The sequence below is a fragment of the Urocitellus parryii genome, chromosome 3, assembly GCF_045843805.1.
Source record: "Urocitellus parryii isolate mUroPar1 chromosome 3, mUroPar1.hap1, whole genome shotgun sequence".
In the NCBI taxonomy this organism is placed as follows: domain Eukaryota; kingdom Metazoa; phylum Chordata; class Mammalia; order Rodentia; family Sciuridae; genus Urocitellus; species Urocitellus parryii.
Window position 1 is genome coordinate 215637915 of NC_135533.1, and position 19498 is coordinate 215657412.

Below are 19498 nucleotides of genomic sequence, written 5' to 3' on the forward strand. Positions count from 1 at the left end.
TTTTTAGCCAAGAATCTGGGAAGAAGCGTAGGGAAGAACCGAAGCACACCCGCTTTGCACGATTTTGTACCCAAACGCTCGCTGGTTGGGAGGACATCTGCTCCGGGGTCTCAGAATTCTCCTGGGAAGCCTAAAACACTAGGGCGCTGATTTCTGTCCTGGGTATCTCTTCATCTCTGGTCCTGCCCCCAGGCACCCCTGACCCAGGAGCAGAGGCTGCAGGCGAGCGACCTTTCCTCTCTTGGAGGAGAGGCTGCTGCGCCCTAACACTGGCTGGACAATGTCTGCACCTCTGCAACTGCATTCGCCACCCAGAGTCCCCATGCATTGAAAGGGCAGCCAGAACCGGACACCCATCCACCTGCCCAACGGAGTCTACCGGGCCCGGGGAGGCCTGAGGCAGCCCCGGGGGGTCCGTGCCCCAGGCCGCCCCCAGGGGGACTGAGGCCTCCCCCGCGAGCCCAGTCCTCTTCGGGACTGCCCCGCCGCCCTCACCTCGACCCGGTTCCCCGCAGGCCGCTCTCCTCCCGCTCCTCCACCACTCTAGCCGCAGCCGCCGCCGCCGCCTCCGCCGGGCCTCAGCGGAACCACAGTCGCCCGCAGCTCGGAGCCGGAAGCGGGAGCCAGCGCAGGGCGAGCGGCGCTTGCGCGACCCGCCCGGAGGCGTGGTCCGGAGGGGGCGTGGTCACAGGGGGCGTGGCCTCGAGGCTGGTAGGTCCCCGCACCTGGGACTTTGCCTTAGGCTCGGCGCCGAGCGACGGGGCGGGGCGCGGCGGGGCGGGGCGTCGGCCCGGCGGAGGCTGGAGGCGAGGGGACCCCACGGGGAGGGTCCTTATGGTGAGGGCCCTGGCAGCCTATGAGGCGGGTCTGCGGGGTTGGGGGCGTTCCTTCATAAGAGGCGGGCCAACCGGAGCCAGAATGTCGGCTGGGATGGGAGACCCTGTGTGGGGCTGGGATGACCGTGTTGGGGGGATCCTGGGTGATTCGTGGAGCTGGGGAAGGGACTTTTATTTTGAGGGACAATGCGGGCCTGGGGGATCTTGGGGTTAGGGGCGCCTGAGAGGAAGTTGGAGTTGGGAGGATCCTGAAGGAAGATCAGTGGGGTGTGTAGGGGAGGGGGCTGGGGAGGGCACCGGGGGCCTGGGATGTCCGGGGAATGGGGAGTTCCTGGTGGGGGGACGATGAATTGGAGGCATTTTCCAAGGCCAGTGGGAGCCCAGGTGATTAGCACCTCTGAGGATCCTCCTGGGGAGGATCCCCACAGGGTGGAGGGGTGTCTTGGGGGATCAGTAGTGTGTGTGTGCACGCCCGGGGCTGGGGATGTGCGGGGGGGGGGGGGGGGGCGCGCATTTGGCAGTATCTAAGGGGAACTCCTCCTCTGGCAGCAAGGATTGGAGAGGGCAGGGTCTGTTGACAAAGCCTAGCAGAGATTACAAGGTGGATCTGGGAAAAATGAGTCATATACCTCACAGGTGTTCTCGGACACCCCAACACAGGTAGCGTCAGCTATCCCAAACACATAGACACCCAGGCAAGTGCCACCAAATACTCCAAACAGGCTTCCTGAAATATGTCAGACACCCCACCTAGATCCGTTGGAAATCCTCAAACATTCAGGTGTAAAAATCAAGCCAAATATTCTGAAAGCACCAGACACTTCTACTTAGGAGCCAGCAGATACCCTCAACAAGCTTTTGGACACTCAGAAACATATCCAAGACCCTACATGGAAGCTTTCAGTTACCCCAAAACACACACCAGATATTTCCAATGCAGATGTTATCAGACACCTGCAAACAGGTGTTGAGAATCTGAAACACATTGCCAGGTGCTGTTAGACTACCTGTAGACATGCCAGATACTGTCGCAGTGTCAGTCCCCCAGGTGCCATTACATTCCAACCCTGAAGCTATTTGTCCAATCCAGGTCCCTCCCACCCCAGGTGGGGCAGTTGGGCAGTAACCAGGAGTGGAGCCCAGTGACTCTCAAAGTTCAGGCTGGTTAATAGGCCAAGAAGATCTCCCCAAACCAAATTCACTTCAACACACACAGTTACATTGTCAAGAGCTCTCAGTATGGAAGTTGGTGTGGGGTACGGTGTGGGGCAAGTGATAGCACTCAGGTTAGGTCCAGACTTTTAGTCAAGAGACGGAGCATGTCTAAGGAACAGGAGGTTCCAGAAAGGTACAGACATAGTTCACCAGACAGTCCTTCCCTGTGGCCAGGTCATGGAGTCTGGGTGGCCAAATGGTGGGAGAGAAGTGGAAAGGTAGGTGGGGTCAGACCCTGAAGGGCATTAAAGGTCAGGACCAGGCATAGGACTATGTGGATTGGTTTCTGGGAAAGCATCCCAGCTTTCCCCTGGAGACCACCTGCCCTAATTACCTGGACCATGACCCATTCTCTATTCTGTTTACCACACTGCCAGCCTGCTCCTCTATATGACAGTCACATCTGGCCCTGGATACCTCTGAGGCATAACCGGGGGCACCTGTTGGAAATGAGGTGCATATACTGGTGGTACATGCCTCCCGACACTGGTGTGAAGGGGGCTGTGGTCAGAGCACATGATTTAAATGCTTGCATTGCCTCTTGCTGGTGAAAGACCTTAGATGACAACAGCAACAAACACAATAATGATGGTGATGGGGAGGGGGAGGAGGGGGACACATGGTACCACTCCTCTGTGCACCAGGCACTGTTCGAAGTGCTACCTTTTACACACACTCAAATCTTCCTTGATCTCAAAGGCTATATTTGTAAGGGACTTATTGCTCTGCAGGTCACAGTAAGGCACCCTGCTGGGTTTGGCTGGTTTGCTGCTGGATAACCTGGCTCAGGGGTGAGCCCTCCAGTAAATATTTTCACCTTTGCAGGCCCTGCTGCAAACTACTCAGTTCTGTCATTGTTGCATGAAAGCAGGGACAGGTAATACGTGTACAAACCAGTATGGCTGTACACTAACAAAATCTTATTTATGCACTCTGAAATATGAATTTTGTACTATTTCATGTGTCCCCAAATATTCATTTCCAGCCACTTAAAAATGTTAGGAAAAAATTCTTAGCTTGCAGGCCATACCAAAAGCTGGATTTGACCCTAAGTGCACCTGAGAGTGGGAAACTAGCCTTGTTTTAAGAGAAAACTGTAGACACTGAGGCTGAAAACACGGGTGGACAGGAAGATTCCTAGGAACAGTGGTTCTCAACCAGAGGTGATTTTTGCCTCCAAGGGCATTTGATAATGTCAGGAGACATAACATTTGTGATGGTGACAACAGGGGGGCAAAAGAGGTTGCTATTGGCATTGAGGTGCCAGTCAACATCCCTGCAGTCTGTGTACTGCCGTTCAGTGCACAAGTTAGGTCTTCATGCAGAAGAATGAACTGGCCCCAAACGTCTGCAGCAGAGGTGGAAAAACCTGCCGTAGAGTAGGAGGTGGCTTGTAGCCAACTAATGCCATCCAGAACACTAGGGGGATCTTGTGAAAATGCAAATTCTACTTCCATCAGTCTCAGTTGGGTTTATCTAAGTCCCCTAAAGACAGTGAGACTGCAGGTGAGTGGCCCACAAAGACACACAAGTCCTTTAATGACACAAAAATTGAGCAGAGAGACCTCAGGATTTTTTCTGAGAAGCACTGAGGAAAAAAAAAAAGGAACAGAAATTAAAGGGCAGTGATGAACAAGGAAGCAGCAGTGCAGGTGATAAGTGAGGGATTTGGCTGCACCTGTTCAAACAAGCACTCTTAGGAGCAGGCTTCCGGCACCTGCTCTGTGCATGCAGGCTTGACTCTGGATTTCTGCCCTTTCTTCTGCCAACATCCCACCTGCCCCTTGAATTGGATGCCTAATAAAGAGCCAGCGAACTCCACCCCCTGCAGAAAATAGAATAACAGGAGGAACAGGAAGCTACCTGGTACTTAAAATTAAGGGCCTCATAATGCTCCGGTTGTCAGCACATGCAAGACTTTGCAAAGCTCATGCAAGCCTTGGCTGAACACAGCTCATGTATCACAAAGTTCATTGGAGATCACCTTCTGGAGAGAAAGCTCAAAGCTGGACATCAGTGAAATGCCCGTAGCCCCTTAGTCAGCAAAATAGCACTCTGGGAAGAGTGGGGACAAGGAAGAAGGAAAATACCCAAGGCTGGGGCAAGCAGAGTCAAGAAATGCAAAACCTGCAGCTCAGGTCAGGAGGAGGCTCCTGCCCAGTGGGTGGAGAATGTTGCTTTCACTGCGCGGTCTGGGTCCACTCTAGGGCCTGCAGTTATCTTATTAGCCTGTTGAGTGTCATCCAGGACAATCTCAGAGGGGACTTTGGGCAACATTCAGAGACATTTTTGGTTGTCACAACTGGAGACAGGATGGTTGCTACTGGGTCTAGTGGGGAGAGGCCAGGGATGCTCGGCGGCCCTCCATGCTGAGGAATTACCTGGCCCTGAGTGTTAGTAGCGCTGAGGTCCAGGAACTTTGAACTTGCCTGAGTCCTGCCTGTAAACAGTCTGCAGATTGGATCCTCAATACAAAACACACACACACACACACACACACACACACACACACACACACACAACCAGAGCTCTTCTTTCAGAGCTTTTGGAGCCTGATGCTATTTCTGAGCAGAGACTCTTGCTGTCCCCACCACGGAGAGCTCCAGGGTGGAAGGCCTGTCATGGGTTCCACTGTCCCTGCCCCCCATTCATATGTTGCCGTCCAACCCTCCTCAACACCCAGTACTCCAGAATGTGCCCTTTTTAGGAAGTAAGATCTTTGCGGATGTACTTAGTTAAGATGAAGTCACATTGGAGTAGGGTGGGGCCCCTAATCCAACATGACTGGTGTCCTCAGAGAAAGGGGAAATGGGGACCCCGGCGCACACACAGGGAGAACATCATGTGAAGACTGGAACTGTGCTGTCAGAAGCCAGGAGAGGGACCGGGAACGATCCTTCTCTGGCACTTCAGAGGGAGCTGCATCCTGGAGGTACCTTGATCTCAGACTTCCAACCTCCAGAACTGTGGGGCGGTAAATTTCTGGTGTTTCCACCAGTGGGCACCTGGCACTTTCTCACGGCAGCCCCCTCAAAGGAATACCTTGTCCGAACCCAGAGTCTGCAGGAGGACTCTTGTAATAACACAAGTGGGTATGTAAAGGGAATTTTTCCAGTTCTCAGATAACCCAAGAGGCCCTGTCCTCAGGGCCTGATCCCCAGTTCTTTCCTGGGAGTCGCCAAGATCTGCTGCACAGGGCAAGGGTGAAACGGAGTGAGGCTATTCAGAGCAAAGGTGGCCGAGAGAGGAACTGGAAGACTGGAAAGGAAGAGAGCGGCTGCCTCCAGGGACTGGATGGCTGCTGGACTCACCAGAGCTCAGGAAGGGTTTGCTGCAGAGCGGGCAGCTGGAGTGACCCAGGAAGGTTCCTCGCACCAGCTGGTGTCCGTTGACACATTCCCGCCTCTCTCGGGCTTCCTGAATCTTGTCCTTTACATGTGCTGGGCTCTTCCCCTGTGTGGGACAGAGGTGGGTCACAGGATGCCCTCTGTCAGGGCTGGTCCTTTCATACCCTGTGCATCAGCCCCAGCTTGAATCCCAGGGCTCCGGGGTCAAGATGGCTCTGTGGAGCTGAAGAAGGAGAAGAGAGCCCCTGACCCAGCCCCCTGACCTTTTCCTTCTGCCTGGTGACCCGGCTGCGGAGGGAGCTCAGACTACGCTTCACCCTGGTGCTCTTGTCGTTCTTCTCGTTCTTACTGGCACCATCCTCGCTCCTGGGGGCAGGGGAGGCCGGTCAGAAAGGGGCTGCAGCCATCCTGGACTCTCTCCCCCGTGACTCCCAATCCTGTCTTACTCGTTGCAGGATCCCTGGCTCCTCTGCTCATTCACTCAACAAACATGTGCAGGGTTTGCAATGTTTCTGGAGCTAGGGGGCCTGGGTCTGCAGAGGGAAGCGCCACAGAGTCTCCAGCTTGAGGTTCCAGCCTGGGCCAGAAATGGCTCCATCCACCTCTGACCCCTCCCTCTAATCCATACCCACACCTACCTGCCTCAGGTCTTATTGGTATTAATCCTCCCCCTCCCACCAACACCGTCACTGTACGTCTCCCCTAAATGACTGCCGGTACACCGTCATTTAATAAATATTTATAAGGCCGCTGACAAACAAGCCAGCCACGCTTCCAGCCCTGGCAGAATCTATGCCCTGGAGGGAGACTCCACTCCTCCAGCCCCCATGGCTCCTGGAACAATGCTAATCTCTATAAATGTTTGTTGAGTGAATACGTGAGTGTGAGAGAGAGTCAGGGACCCTCTGTCCTGTCTGAGGTCCCTGTCCTCTGTCACCATCACTGATTATGCCCAGGGATGCCCCGCCCCACTGCAGCCACCTGCAGCAGCTCTTGACACTTACTCAGACAGGAACTCAAACCAGGTGAGGTTCGACTGGGCATCCCCAGGGCTGCAGGACATGCGAGCCCTCTGCCGGGCCCTGCAGGATCAGAGGCACAGACGCCTGGGTCAGCAGCCACCCGACTCTCCTCCTGCCCCACCTTCCTCCCAGGGCTAAGAGCCCACCAGTCCTTGACCGTTAGCCTGCTCACTAGACCCTGTGACAGGGTTTGTGGCAGGGACCAGTGACATCGGCCAGACAATACCAGTATGAGGGGAATGTTCTCTGACAGATGCGATGTCTTAGGAAGGAGGCACTCCTCCGCATCTGCCAGGCTCGCAGCAGCTGGCTCCTCTCCGATCCTGTCCCCTGTCCTCTCCCTTCTCCTGTCCCTGTTTTTCTCCCATTGCTCCCTGACTTCTTTATACCTGTCCCTCATAGCTGTCTACCCCCATACCTGTCCCCTGACACCTGTTACCCTCAACTTGTGTTTCCCACACTTCTCCCAACCAGTCTCCACGTCCGTCCTTCCCTATGCCTGTCCCCCACACCTGTCCACTGCTGTACCTGTTGCCTCACTCTCCTCTCACACCTGTTCCTCTACGTCTGTCCCCTCACACCTGTTCCTCTAAACTTGTGTTCCTCACACTTTTCCCTCGCCTGTCTCTGCATCTGTCCCTGATGCCTGTCCACCCCTACGCCTGCCCTCCTACCTGTTCCTCACATCTGACCCTTCCCCACTTACCCATGGTACTGGCGAAGTTCTTGAAGCACTTGCTGTACAATCAACCTGGGGATAAGTGGGAGGAAGGAGCCCACAGTCACCCCATTCCCCAGGATGAGCCGTGAGCCCTGGGCAGGGCTTGGCTCCTGGTGCAGCCCGATCTGGGAGCCCCATCCCACTTCCCAGTGGCAGGTTGAGACCCAGTCCAGGGGCCTGTGTCCTTTCCCTGGGAAGGATGGTCGAGGAGAGAAGTCCCAGGTTATGAGGACTAAGTGGGCAGGTGACTGGCCCCGGACACTTATGGCCAGCCATGCTGCTCCCTGTACCCTCTGCCCTGGCCCCCACCCCCAGCCAGTCCCCAGGCCCTCCACGGGGCAGACACTCACACCTGGTCTGGCTCCACGTGGTCCTTTTCCAGGCATTCCAGCACGGGCGGGTCCAGGCCTAGAAGCAGCCCCCAACGAGGGCACAGGTGAGAGGGCCCAGCCCTGCAGCCGCCCACCCCAGTCCCCTGGACACCACCCTGATGGGACTTGTCACTCTCGGGGAGGAGAGGAGGAAAGAGGACAGAGAGCCAGGGAGGAAAGTGTCCCCAGCTCCCTGAGCTTTTCTGTTAAGTCCTTCACAGGCGTGAGCTCAGCGAACTCCAGTGGCCAAAGGAGATAGGCTCATTGTCCCTCCTTATGGAGAAAGCCACAGGGGCACGGACTGGCCTGAATGTGGCCCACTGGGGTTTAGACAGGAGGTCTGACTGACACTGGAGATTCAGAGACAAAGGGGGGGGGGCAAGGAGAGAGCTAGGGGAGGAGAGAGAGAGAGAGAGAGAGAGAGAGAGAGAGAGAGAGAGAGAGAGAGAGCATGTGCCCCATGAGAGAGCAGGGGAGACCCAGGGTGTATGGCAATGTCACTGCAATGGGCTATCTGCCCTGGTTTGAGGACCCCGGGGAGGGAGAGCAGATGCAGAAGGTGTCTTCCCACCCTGGACCAGCAGGACTCTTAGCCCACTGCCCAATTCCTACCCAGGGGACCCTCAGCCCCTCCACCAGCTTTTGTCCCTGAGTTTCCCCCATGGGACCCTTCAGTGGAACCCCATTCCCTGTCCCCTTCCCTCCCAGACCTGGTGTGAATGAGGAGCACTCTAGGCCAGGCTACCTTGCACAGATGGGGCTGGCACTTCCAAGCCAGGAGCAAGTTCCAGGGAGCTGATCTCCTCGCAGGACAGGGGAACTGACCTGGACCTCACTCTTGGCTGGGGGCTGCCACGTTCCTGCAGGGAGTAAGCACCTCCTTGAACCTGGGACACAGCCTGGCTGCAGGCAGTTTCCCCAGATCAAGGGCCCCAACAACGTGTAGCCAGGGCTACAGTCACAGAACTTGGGGACACACTTGCCCCAGCCGAAGGACACTGACATGGCCATAATGTCCATTGCCATAGGCCAGAGTTCTGGCGAGGATCCCCAGCTGTGGGCTGGAACCCCAGCCCCCAAGCTGCAGGAGCAGGAATGCCCACCTGCATCAGGGGCCAAGATGCCCCAGCCTAGGCCCTAGCCCAGCCACACATCCCCCAGCTGTGGGCTGGCCTCAGGTCCGAGAGGGGCCCTCCCTAGCTGCAGACCCCTTCCCTGCAGACGCAGCCAGCCAAAGGCCCTCTGGGCCTGGCCGGGCACTCATCAGCTGCATTTGTGGCCAAGGTTCTCTGCCCACCCCAGGGGCACCTCACGGACCTGGGATGCTGCTGTGGTTTGCGTATGGCCTCCCCCTCCCCCTCCCATGCTGGAGTCTGTGCCCAGTGCGAGGAACTCAGAGGACAGAAACTTCATCCCAGTATGGTGTTAGAGTCAGGGCCTTTGAGAGGTGACTGGCCCAGATAAGGTCACCAGGGTGGACCTCCCATGATTGAATCCTGCCTGATGGCTATATAAGAAGAGAGACAGAGAGAGACCAGAAGACACGTGTGTGCTCCCTGTCCCTCACGCTGAGACTTTGGCAGCAAGAAGGCCATCACCAGATGTCGTCCCTTAACCTTGGACTTCTTTGAATCATGATCCCAAACAGACCTCCTTACCACTTACCGGGTCTGTGGGGTTGTGCTATTAGCAACAGAAAGAGCATGGCCTGCTCAGATGGACTCTCAGGAGGGGAGACGCCCCCTTCACAAGTGAGTTCTGCGGCTCTGGGAGGCACCCTCCCCACCTGCAACAGGCCTCCAGACGCAGAGGGGTGCTATTGTGCACAGCTGCAGGCCACACCCACCTTGCCTGGGTGTTCTGCTGGGGTCTCATCCCCAGACAGACACCGCTGGGTCCAAGTTTTCAGCCCCTCTCCTGACAGATTCAGAGTAAGGCTAGCCAGTGTCCGAGGGAGACAGGGTCCCGCATCCGAGGCCGAGGCATCAAGGCTGAGCCTGGGGAGAAGGGAGAGTATCAGGGCTTCAGTCTTGTTTACCTGACCACTGCCCCAGGCAGCCAAGGGCTTGAGGGGACCTGCAGGGGAGGGGTGCGTAGGCCACAGAGAGAGCTCCGGGCTTCCCCACATGGGAGGGGTCTGCATCAGGCTTGGTTAGATTTGCCAATGCTACATTTGCATCAAAGACCCACCTTTTGGCACAGACTAGATTCCTATTTGGGGTGATGGGAGGGATGGAGGGACAAGGATGGGCAGCTAAGACCTCTCTTCATTGCTGCTGCTGCTGCTGAGGGGTGCATGGAGCTGAACATGTATCTGTGTTTGGATCACAAGTGATCTCTGACGTGGTGTATGTTGCATGGGCAGTGTGCAAACCACGCCCCTTATAGGCTTCCAAGGGCAAATGTGCAAGTGTGTAGGCTGAGCGTGGATGTGCTCAGGAAAGTGTGCCCAGGCTGGCGTGTGCCCGGGCTGGTGTGTGCCTGCAGTGTGCAGCACCGTCTTGGATTTGGCTTGGGCACGCACATTTGATCAGCACACAAGTGGATTCGTGTGCCCTCACAGGCTCCATGCTAGTGCATGCAGGTGTGTTCTGCATGCCACTGGGTGTGCCTACATGCACGCGGGTTTGTAGGCACATACGTGTTCATGCAAGCTCATGTCCAGGCTGCCTCTGACAGTGCAGATACCCTCGTGGCCCTGGAGCTAGACGATGCAGGCATGGGGTAGCAGTGTATGCTGGCTTTCCAGACCCCTGCCTTGTCCTGGGGGTGCACCATGAAGGTGTGCAGTGGTGAGGTGTGGGGCAGAGGGGGCTCACCTCTGCCAGCTCCCCGAGCAGCTCCGGGACCTCTCCCAGCTCTGTCTCCGACTCCGTCTCCATGGCAGGACCTGGGCCCCTGCTGAGCTGGACAAGGGCGAATCTCTTCCACCTTCTTTGTTACGGGGGGTGCTGCCCATGGCCTCCCCAGGCTGGCTGTAGGAAGCGGCCCCTAGACCCAGGTCCTGGAGATATTCGCTGCCCTGAAGGGCTTCCAAATCCAGGCTGAGGTCCTCTATGCTCTCACTGAGCGGCTCTGGAAAACCGTCTTCCTATAGGTTGGTGGGAGAAGAAAGCATTGACCTGGGGCAGCAGACCCAGGATCTCCTGGCCATGAGACCCCCATGCTCAGCACCCAGGCCTTGCCTATGTCCCTCCGGTTCAACCTGTCCCTCAAGGGCCATGCCTCACCTTATCATCCCCATCTGATCATCATGGACAGTCAGTCACCTCTGCCCTCCTGCTCACCAGCTAGTGTTTATTCCTGGTTGACATACAATCACTGTACATATTCACCGGATACAGTGTGACAATTTTGCTACATGTATACAATGTAACCATCTAATGGGATAATTTTAAATATCAGAGAGGCTTTGGATTCCTCTCTAATTCTTCATAAAATATGTAAGAAATTATTGTAAACTATAGACATTCCACTGTGCTGTAGAACATTAGGGCTTACTCTTCCTACCTAACTGGCTTTGGGGACCTGTTATCCAACTTGTCAGCTTATTTTAAGGCACATGAAAGCTGATGTCTGTGATCCCAGTCTGTAAAAGCTCTGTGTGGAGACAGGTAATCGTTGGTGCCGACGGTGCAATTTCACTCAGCGTCCAAGCTCCTCGCCTTTTTCTTGGACTGCTTAGGGGATCTCCTCGCAGGTCTCCTGGACCCTAAGTATCTCTCCCAAGCCAGGAATGGTGAGCCACTTGCCTTGGATACAAAATGCAAGTGGGTGCCAAAATAACCCTCAGTTGCTCAGATAAATATTTTAATGCAATATGTTTTAAAACTCAAAAGTAATGCAAGGTGATCCATGGTGAATATATTACCCAAATTTTAAATAATAACAGTATAGGGGCTGGGGGTGTGGCTCAAGCGGTAGCGCGCTCGCCTGGCATGCGTGCGGCCCGGGTTCGATCCTCAGCACCACATACAAACAAAGATGTTGTGTCCGCCGAAAACCAAAAAATAAATATTAAAAAATTCTCTATCTCTGTCACTTTCTCTTTAAAAAAAATAAATAACAGTATAGGTTGAATGTCTCTTATTCAAAATGTTTGGGAACAGAAGAGTTTCGGATTTCAGGTTTTCTGAGATTTCACAATATTGGCATGTACACAATGAGGTAATGTGGGCATGGGATCCAAATCTAAGCATGAAATTTGTTTCTGTTTCACGTACACATTATGCACATAGCCTGAAGTCATTTTATGCACATTTTGTGGTGCACCTGTGTTTTGGCTGTGACCTGTCCCATGTAGTCAGGAGTGGAATTTTCTATTCGTAGGGTCTGTCTGGTCAGTGCTCCTGAAAGTTTTGGCTTTGGGGGGGGGCTTTGGATTTGGGGTTTTCCAGATTAGGGATGCTCGGTTTGTATTGCACCCTGCGTTTGTGCTGCTCGCTTTACCCACCTTCCACTGGTCTCAGCCCAGACATCTCCCACCACAGTGGAGCCTGAAACTCAGAGCTGTGAAGCCCCTTTAGCAACTTCTCTCCCTGGCAGGGTAGGGAGACCCAGGCTCCTCAGCTCAGCACAAAACATTCCAAGCTTGTCCACCTCCTTCCTGGCCCCCTTGCAGCCTCATCTCCAACCCACCCAGGAGGCAGTGAGGTGCCAGGCACTGTGAGACACCAAAGAGACAGAGATGTGGACAACGCCCAGACGCTACCGGAATTTCTCACCCTGATCCCAAGTTGCCTGATCGCTAATCCCTCGACGGCTCCACCAGGGGGCGCTGTGCTTCCTTCCACTGTGCAGATCAGAAGCCTGAAGCTTGTGGAGGAGAAAGGACTCACCCCGGCCACACAATGACCAGCAGAGCCAGACTCAAACTCGGGTTTGCTTAAAATGAAGCCTTATGTTCCTCATGGACTGTTCTCTCTCCTCTTCTCTGGCCTTTGCTTCTCTTTCCTCTCCCAGTCATGCTATCTTTGCAGAGAACCGCCCTTTCCCCTGCTCGAGAACCTCTGCTTGCGCTCCACCCATCCAGAGATGGCCCTGTGAGCTCCTGTGCATCCTTCAAAGCCCAGAATGGGAATGCACTCCAGGCTGCCTCCCAGACTCCTTGAGGATCTGCAAGACAGGAGCTGCCCCTTCTCTGTCTTTGTTGGGACTATCCCCAGGCTTTGGTGGGGAGGTGGGTGGGTGGGCCGGATCCATGGCTCCATGTGAGGCCCATGCTCAGGCGTGGACTAGGCTTCTGGGCCATCTCAGGCAGCCCTTGATGGGCTCTGCTGATTGGTGGCCTAAAGCAGGCCACTGAGGGGAACCGGTCCCTTTTGTACATTCTATAGGAAGCCCCCATGATAGCATTGCCAGATAAAGCATAGACACCCAGTTCAATTTGAATTTCAGATAAGTAGCAAACACGTGATTCATGAGTCTACCCCAAACGTGGCAATATTTGAGATTCAAATCAAACCGGTGTCTTGCAGTTTCATTTGCTCTGCCTGCGAACCTACCCCAGGGCGGCCCAGCCCGGCTGGGTCTGTCTTTCCCAGGTAAGGGAAGAATGCAGAAGCCCCCCACTAAAGCGTAGTGCGGGGCATTCCCAGACGCGTTTCTTGGCTGAGATGGAAAATATCCAGTATCCCAAAGCCAGGCCTTCGGTCAGCTGTGGATTTTGGTAGACAGGAGGCAGAGGACAGGGTCCCCACCCACCTGGGGCGAGGCAGGCCACTCCACCTGCATTAACCTCTCCACGAGTTGGGCCTCTTCCTCCTTTTCTTCTTATTATGGTAAAATGTGTAGAGCATGACAGTTGCCATCCGACCGTTTCTGCGAATCCATTTCAGTGGCATTAGTCCCCACTCACAATGTCCCACCTTGGAACGCTCTCATGGCCCCAGGCTGAAGCTCTGCCCCCTTCAGCACCAGCTCCCGCTCCGTTCCAGCCCGGGCTCCCCGGGAACCTCCTGTGAGTGGATCCTGCAGAGTGTGTCCTGTGTCTGGCTCTCCCCGAGCGGCGTCCTCTGGGTCTGTGCAGTTGGAGCACGTGACGGAAGGCCCCCTGGCTGGCTGGCTGATGCTGTGCCGCCTGGACACAGCACGCGTCTTTACGTGGTGTGATTCCTGCATCACCCGACACCAGGGCGACTTCCGCCTGGCTGGTGGGAAGAACGCGTCTCTCTTTGCGCCCCAGCTTTCCATTCTTGGGGGCGAGCGCCCAGAGGCAGAGTCGCTGGGTCATGGGTGGTGACGCTCACCTTTCCGCAGCCCCTGGGTGCTCTTTTCCTCAGCCCTCCTTGCACCTCTCCGAGGCTCGGTCATTCTTGCCCTCTGCTTCCCTGCTCGCTCCTTCTCTTCCTCCTCTCTCTTCCTTTAAACACCGTATCCCTGGATCCTAGGGAATACCTGTGGTTCTGGCTCGGGTGGGCTAAGGACCGCCTGGCCCCGATGTGACTTCCAGGGCAGCCTCCTTCCGGATCTGGCCTTTCCCCCCAGGCCGTCCATTCCCAACCCCGGGGCCTGGACAGCCTCCTTCTGACGCCGTCTCTCTACCATTGCCCCCCAAGGTTTCCTGGCGTCTCTGGTTTTCATCCTCTACAAATATAAACACGTCAGGACAGCCTCTCGGCCCGGCCCGGGCCTCCCTCCTTCTCCTGCATCTGGCCTCCCTCATCGGAGGCAGAGGTGGGAGCTGGGCCAGAGCTGGGGGGAGAGGGGGCCTGGTCAACGGTGGCGCAGGCTGTCCAGCTCTTCTCCAGAAGGTGCCCTGAGCCGGGGAGGGCTCACCCTTTGCTTGGAAGCTTGTGCCCATCCTCTGACTTATTTCCTGGGAGAGGAAAGACAGGCGGCAGCCCGCGGGGGCCTTTGCTGGCTCTGGTTAAACATTACGCTGGTCCTGACCATCCATCCGGGCTCGCGCTGTCCAGATCCAGGGGAGCCTGGGGGATGGGCTCCCCCAAGTCAAACCCAGAAGGCTAAACATTCCAGGGCTCCCCATTCTGGAGGGAATGCACAGACAACGCTTTCATTTCAAAAGCGTCAGCGGCCATCCGTCCTGGTGTCTGCCGGGAGATGAAGACAGCTCACCCAAGGAGTCAGGCGTATTGCTTCTCTGGTCTCATTTTGCTCTGTTTAAAAGTGACTTAATTTCAAAACAAGATGGCCAGTAAGTACAGGCTGAGCGTCCCTGACCCCAGATCCAAGTGTTCCAAAAGCCGAAACGTTCTGAGCCCAGCATAACACCCCAAGTGGAAAATCCCACACCTGACCTCATGTCCGGTCACAGCAAAAGGAGCAAAATTCAGAGACCCTAAAAATGAAAAAGGACCTTTGGACGATGTGTATGAGGTGCATGCAAGGCGTTGACGAACTTCAGCTCCCATACGCGATGACTCCCAAATCCAAAAGAAAAGAATTCGGAAACCCAAACACTTCTGGCCCCAAGCAACTCGGATAAGGGATCCTCAAGCTGCAGTAAGGCTGCCGAGTGGAGGCCACAGCCACTGGGCGTTCCTGCCACGGCTTCGTTAGCTCAGCGTGACCCCAGACCCGCTCCTAGGCCTGACTGACCCTTGGTTTTCCCATCTCTAAAATGGGCGCACTGCTGCCCTCCACGTCCACGACTCCGGAGGGAGTCAGCTTCCTGTCCTCATGGAGCTGAGTGGAGAAGCTGAGGACGGCACCCAGCTCCCACTGTCAACTGCGATAGAAGTGACCAGGCAGTGGGCTAGGGGAGAACTGGGGGGCAGCTGTCCTTGTCCACAGGGAGCTAGGGAGGGCTTCCTGGAGGAGGGGACACCCGACAAAGGCCAGACTGAGAAGAGTTGCTAGTCAGAGGTGAGACATCAGCAGGCCAGCTGAAGCTTCCTCCAGTAGCCACGGGGGGCCTGGCGGGTGGGGTGGCCACAGTCCTCCTTCGGAAAGCCCGTTCGAGGTGCAGAGCGGAGAGGGGCTGGATGGGCCAGGATGCAGGCTGGGAACCGGGTAAGACCCGTGAGGTCACCAGGGTGAGCCATCACGGAGGCATCCACCAGGCGGTGGCAGGAGGGCGAGCTGGGTGGAACTGAGGGCTCACCAGGGCTCAGCGTTCGAGGGACTTGGCAGCCGACAGGAGGGAGGGAACCAGGACAAGGCCCAGGTCTCCAGCTCTGGTGGCCGACTGGGTGACGTTGACAGGATTGCAGAAGAGAGACGGACTTGCCGCAGGGACAGATCCTCCTTCCGAACACCCGGGGCTTTCTGTCTCTCCGGGGCCCGTGGTTTCTCTGTCGCTGTGTCACCCACCCAACCGCCTGCCGCCCTGGGTCCTCTTTAAAGTGGTCCAGGTCTAGGACAGGGCTAGGACCGACACGGCCATTCTCACCCAAGCAGGGTGATTCTGGGGGGGGACAGTCACCTCTGAGCCCTTGCCCAGGAGTCACCTGCTTTCCTGGGTAACCCACCAGCAGAGGCCGACTGACCTGGGGACATAAAGGCGGGGCCATCTGCCGCTGTTGGCATGTGTTTTCCCCGAGTCCTCGGGCGGTGGTGTTGGGAGGCAGCACGGAACCTTCCAGAGGTGGGACTCGGTGGGAGGGCCCTGGGCCAGCTGGGAGTGTGCCCATGGAGAGGGTCGTGGGACCCAGACTCTCTGGCTTCCTGTCTCGGGATGTGACCTCTCGTTCCCACAGGTGCTCTGGCCATGGTGCCACTGACCTCGGGCCTTGCGATGATTTGGTTGTGGGCAGTGCCCCCCGGTTTGGCCTTGTTGGTTTGGACGCGAGGTGCGCCCAGACGCTCCTGTGTCGATGCAGGAGGTGGATGGCGAGGTCCCAGCAGCCGGCCCCTGACCCGGCCAGCCTGACCTGAGAGGACTGAGCCGGCAGGTCCCAGCTTCCGCGTAGCTGGAGGAGTTAGCTGGCCGGGGCCATGCCCTGGGGGACTGTATCTTGTCCTCCTGCTCCCTGCCCTCTGCTGCCTGGCCTCCCTGTCCCCAGCTGCTTTCCTCTGCCACCCCCTTCTGCCGTGATGCTCTGCCTCACTTGGGCCTGGAGCAATGGAGTCGCCTGACCACGGACTGGACCTCTGAGACCATGAGCCCAAGTAAACTCTTCCTCCTCTAAGTTGTTGTGCCAGGCATTTTGGTCATGTGAAAAGTTGGCTAACAGAGCACTTTGGGGAGGTGCCAGAGCCATTGAGAGGTGGGGCCTAGCGGAAGTTCCTGAGGTCACCAGGGAGGGGCATGTCGGTGAAGGGAACACCAGGTTCTCAGTCTCTCTTATGCTTTCTGGTTCCTGAGGTGAGTGGTTTTCTCTGCTATCATTCCCACCTCTCTCCCCAGAGCCCCAAAGTCATGGGACAGAGCCTCAATCTTGCATGGGAACCTCCAGAACCATGAAACAAAATAACCCTTTTCTCTTTATAAATTAATTTCCTCATGTATTTTGTTATAGCAATGAAAAGTGGACTAATACACCATCTCAGATCAACTCCTTCTGCATGTGCTCCCTGGGAATCCCATTCACACCACTTGGTCATCTCTATCCCTAGCAGAGCTGGAGTGGAGCTGTGTTCATGAAGCCATGACTCAGCCCCTTCTTCCTCAGGATTACATCCCCCCTCCCAGTGGGGCCTTTCCCCAGAAGCAGGCTGGAGGTTGTCATGAGGACATTTGCCAAAATCTCAATCCTAGCCCCAGCTTCAACCACACAGCAGAGGGTCTGATGTGAAGCAAGTCTTCCTTCTGTCTAGCCTATTTATTCATCCATCCATCAATCTACTTATCTATCCATCCATCCATCTACCCACCCATCTATCTATCGATCCATGTCTCTACCATCCATCCATCCACCCATCCATCCATCCACCCATCCATCCACCCACCCACCCATCCATCCATCCATCCATCCACCCATCCATCCATCCATCCATCCATCCACCCATCCATCCATCCATCCATCCATCCATCCATCCATCCATCCATCCTCCATCATTCCCTCCCTCTTCTTATTCCAGAAAGGACTCTAGTCCCTCATCTGTCACTCAAGATGGTAACCACTTCACCCCTCTTCAGTGAGAGCTCGCTGAGACCGGGTAACAGGCGGATGCTACACAAAGTGCACTTGCTGCCCCTGTTGTCACGGGCTCCTGCCCTTCTCACAGCCAGACACCTGCCTGCTCATCCTCCATGGTGGAGACGAAGTCGGGGCTCTCAGGTGTCCAGGCTTCGCGACTGCTCTTGGTGGCCAAGGCGGCAGCTCTGGCGTCAAAGGGTTGGACGCATGGCTTGGGCTCAGAGCCTGTGGAGGAAGGAGGGGCAGGGGTCAGGGCTGAGCTGGGAGGGCAGAGCAGGCCAGGACCTCGGTTCTGCACCTGCCCCTGCTCACCCGGGTTGCTGGGATGATGGGAAGAGGGATGAGGTTTTGGCAAAGATCTTTCGGTGACCTCGAGGCCACTGTGTGCGCTACCTCCCTCAGCCTGAGCCTGCGGCAGACATTCCTAGTCAAGCGTGAGCTCTTTCTGCTGAGCGTTTGCTCTGTTTGAGCAGCCATTGCCAGCCGATCCACATTGGTTCACCAGATGCAAGTTCCTGATGCAGGAGAGGCTCTGATGGGGGAATTCGGTCTCCCTCTGTCTTTCCACATACCCTCATCTCCCTTCTGACCTTGAAGTCCCAAAGTCCCAGAGTTCCGGGGACCCATGGGCAGCACAGTGGAGAGGAGAAAACAAGGGCTTTGGGGTCCACCAGACAGGTCCTTCCAGAACCTTCCAGTAATGGTTGTACGAGTTTGGAAAGTATCCAGGGTTCCTGTTCACTGTACAGCGGGGGTTCCCCGCGGCTGGGTGGATCCCATCTCCCGGTCCTCCTGTTCCAGGGTACTTACGACGGTGCTCTGGGTTTTGCTCCCTAAAGGGTAGGAAGATACACTGTACCATGTCCATAGCTGTTGTAGCCAGCAGGGGACAGAGAGGGAGGTGACGCCCCTGCCCACCCCAATGTGGGATGAACCGAGGGAGGGCGATGGGCAGGGGCTGTCTATACCCACTTCATATTCACGGGTGGGAGCTGGGGCAGGTGGAGATTGTAGGTCAATAGATACAAGTATGTGAATTTCTTTTCTTTTTTCTTTTGTATTTTTAGGTTGAATTCAGGGGCACTTAAACACAGAGTCACATCCCCAGCCCGTAGGTATATATATTTTAAAATATTTTTAGATGTTGATGGACCTTATTTTATTCACTTATTTATATGCGGTGCTGAGAATCGAACCCAGTGCCTCACACATGCTAAACAAGTGCTCTACCACTGAGCCACAACTCCAGCCCTTATTTTTATTCTTTATTTTGAGATAGGGCTTCACTGAGTTGCTGAGGCTGGCCTTGAACTTGCACTCCTTCTGCCTCAGCCTCCTGAGCCACTGGGATGACAGGTGTGCGCCACCGTGCCTGGCTCATGAATTTCTTTTTAGGTTAATGAAAATATTCTAAAATTGATGTGGTCTCGGGTGCACAACTCTGTGAGTATGCTAAAAACCGTGGGATTGTATGCTTTAAGTTGGGAAATTGCATAGTAAGTGAATTATATCTCAACAAACAGTTACAACACAGTGTGGTGGGGGCCCCGGGCCAAGCCCTGGAAGGCAGACACCGGCAGCCAGGGCTCCAGAGCCGCTCTCCCTGTGGCACTGCCCCTGAGGCACCTTGCACCGGTGGTGGAGGATACGCAGGGCTGTGGCCAGCCGTGGCCTCCACCAGGACACCGCCCCCACCCCTCGCTACCCGCGGCAGGTCGGAGCCACTCGGTGCCCTGTCCTCATCAAGCCTTGAAGCTCCCCTCTCCCCACCCTAGAGCTAAGGCATTTCTTGCCTTGGTCAGAACTAAACAGTCTGCGAGGGAAGAGGAAAGACAGGCGTAAGGGTCCGTCCTGGAGGCCGATGGGGGCCCTGGGGGACCCGGAGTCCCCAGGGGCAGCAGGGGGCAGTGGGGTCTGCCTGCCCCAGTAGGTGGGCCTGTGAG